General features: G+C 34.0%; 1 pseudogene across 1 annotated transcript; it reads left to right on the top strand.

Annotated features, from left to right (window-relative positions):
* Positions 1–397: 397 nt before the first annotated feature.
* LOC146898323 (organic cation/carnitine transporter 3 pseudogene) lies at positions 398–2256 on the top strand (annotated as a pseudogene). Its single transcript, XR_015021767.1, has one exon. The product of XR_015021767.1 is annotated as an organic cation/carnitine transporter 3 pseudogene (transcript).
* Positions 2257–3342: the final 1086 nt, after the last annotated feature.

The following is a 3342-nucleotide window of genomic DNA, read 5'->3' as shown; positions in this document are numbered from 1 at the left end:
GGAGAGGTCATGCCCCTCCCTTGTCCCCACCTATCTCCGCCTCTAATAATAACACACATCTTTTTTTTGGTTACAATAATAACACACATCTAAAACAATTATTATTTCAACAATTTATCTTAATACTCTTGATTTTTATTACAATGTTTCTGTGAAAAAAAGATTGAAGGCATCCAATATGATATTAATAAAATAAATTATTAAAAAACAATAACGAGCATAGGTAGCAATGAATAAATAAATAAAAAGCCTCATAAATCTTAGTGCATGTTCCTATAATATTCCTGGTCCACCAATGACCAGTGTTAAGCAACCACTTGCAAACGGTCCATATCAAACAGCCACCGTAGCACAATTATCATTACTACACTAGATTTCACAAGTTGAGTCAAAAAATAAAGTTGAATTCAAATTGTCTTTGTGCACTATAAAACCACACACTCATCCCTCACAATATCCTCAACCTCAAAACATCATATCCTTGCAAAAACACACACAGAGAAACATATTAGCAATAACAATGGAAGGTTCAGTACAAATTAATGTACCTGAATCTCATTCCAATATTGAGCAAGAAAAGAAACCAATTTTGTCATGGGATGAAATTATAGAAAAAAGTTTACTAAATTTTGGGTGGATGGATTTCTTACAAGCTGTTCTTGTAGCAGTTGCAATGTTCTTTGATGCACAACAATCATTCATAAGCATTTACACTGATAATTACCCAAAATGGCACTGCACAAACACAAACACAAATTCAACATGCACTTCATCCTCTGATATTTGTAAACTCCCAAGATCTTCTTGGTCTTGGGACACACACCCTTCAAACACAATCATTTCTCATTGGAATCTTGAATGTGCTAGCACATTCATCACTGGTTTACCACAGTCTTCTTTCTATATAGGTTGTCTTCTTGGTTCTTTTTTTCTTGCAGCATTAGCTGATTCATCTATTGGTAGAAAAAACATGTTAATCTTTTCTTGTGTCTCAATGTCAATAACCTCCATGGTCATAATCTTTTCAACCAATGTTTGGATTTACTCCGTCTTGAAATTCTTGATTGGTTTCTGGCGTTCGTCCATTGGGACATGTGTTCTTGTTTTGCTTACTGAGAAAGTTAGCGCTGAATGGCGGTTTAGAGTTGGAATTGTTGAGTATTTTACTTTCACAATGGGGTACATGTCTTTACCCGGTTTCGCTTATATTAACCGAAACTCTTCCTGGAAATCTCTTTACATTTGGTCGTCTGTTCCTGCAATATGTTACTCTGTCATTGCTTATCTCTTTGTAACCGAGTCGCCTAGGTGGCTTGTTATGCAAGGTCGAGAGAAAGAAATTTTGAAAATGCTCAAAAGGGTTTCTTCTGAAGAAAGTGCCGAAGATGATAGCGTTAATTTAGCTTTGAATTTACCAAAACTTCCGCCAAAAGAAAAAGTTTCATTTTTTCAACTTTACTCATCAATAGGAGAATTATTTCATAAAAGATGGGCTGTTACAAGAATGATAGCTGTTATGATTCTTGGAATTGGACTTGGAATGGTTTATTTTGGTATGCCATTAGCCGTTGGAAATTTAGGATTCAACATTTACTTGGCTGTGGTTTTTAGTGCTTCTATGGAATTACCTTCTTGTGTAGCAACATATTTCTTGGAAAACCTTAGAAGAAAACCTTCAATTCTTGTGTTTTCTATCTTAGGTGGAATTTGTTGTGTCATGTGTGCTGTTTTGGAGAATAGAGTACCAGCAGCTAAAGTGGTGTTAGCAATGGTTGCATTTTTCGGCGCTTGTACGGCTTATAATGTGTTTCTCATATACATTATAGAGCTGTTTCCAACATGTGTGAGGAACACAACAACGTCGTTGGTGAGACAAGCTATTGTGTTCGGTTGCATATTCTGTCCCTTTTTGATATCGGCAGGGAGGAAAAACAATATTTACTCATATGGTGTGTTCGGAGTTGTTATAATGTTGTCCAATTTTACATTGTTCTTTTTGCCAGAGACTATAGGGATTGTTCTTTGTGATACAATGGATCAACAAGAGAAGAAAGAAATAGCTATGTCTGATGCCATGAATCAACATGAGAAAACAGGAAATGTTTCTGTGTAAGAGGAAATTCATATTCTAATTTGTAGGTTTTTAGTAGTACTCAACTAATGTACCTTTTTCTTGTTAATAATGCTAAATTCTAATAGTAAATTCTGTATTCCTTTTATAAAAGAATTTAATGATGAACTTGGTTTTTTATGTTATCTTTGTTGGTGATATCTGTTTACTAAAAAATTTGAAAAATTGCGGTAGTGCACAATGATTTGAGTTCACAAACAAATTAATAAATTAAAAATTGGAAGGGAGCACTTTCTACAAAGATGGTGACTACAATTATAGAGTAGGTAACCGTGGAAAGGAATTTGGTGCTCATAAAAGAAAACAACCCTTTCACACTTCTTAGGGACTCTTCTTATTTGTAAAAGGTGTAGAAAACATATACAAAAGATAAGAAAAGATGATAATAAATTTACTCCTAAGTTATGTGAATAAATAATATAAAGGGATAGTGTGAAAATAAATGAAGTTTAACATAAATAGGTTAATAGTAGAATTGAAATGGACTAGACCAAATGCTTTCCTGTTCTTGGTCTCTAATTTTGAGTATATTTGAAATCAGCTATACTTTGCTGGTCCAGCTATTAGTGATGATTGGAGATGTGCATCAAAGTGATGATAATAAACATGAATATGTCGCGTGTAAAGAATTTTGCTAACAAATGTTCTGAGAACACTCAGCATCTCAAATCATGAAACTATTACTTAAAAAGTCAAATACTATATTCTTCAATACATTGAAACACAAATTTTTATAAAAACTTCCTACTCCACCTTGGTCACATTTATAAGCAAGATACAATTTTTTAGATTCATTGAACAAATAATGCATTAGGTCTATATATAGGTTAGATACATTAATTATTCAATGAAGCTAAAATGTTGATTTTTTCTTATAAATGCGACCGGATGAAGTACTTGAAATCCTTAAATAGTTCCTTTAGGGCACTAATTAAGAAAACAAAAAAAGAAATATTTGCATTGAAAACATCATCTTTTACACTTTTAAAACTTTAATCACAGAAGTATCCATTTAGACCTGACTAGGGGTGGGAACAGGCCAGGCCGTCCGACAGGGGCCTATGGCCTAGCCTATTTAAGGCCTAACTCGGCCCAGCTCGTTTATTAACAAGGCCAGGCTCAAGCTTTTTATAAAGCCTATTTAATTAAATAGGCCAAGCTAAGGCTTACAAAAAAGCCTATTAAGCCCGTCGGGCCGGCCTATTAAGCTT

This window comes from Medicago sativa, chromosome 8, assembly GCF_051527215.1.
Source record: "Medicago sativa cultivar Bolivia chromosome 8, Bolivia_mono, whole genome shotgun sequence".
Classification (NCBI taxonomy): domain Eukaryota; kingdom Viridiplantae; phylum Streptophyta; class Magnoliopsida; order Fabales; family Fabaceae; genus Medicago; species Medicago sativa.
This window is presented reverse-complemented; position numbering and strand designations above follow the sequence as displayed.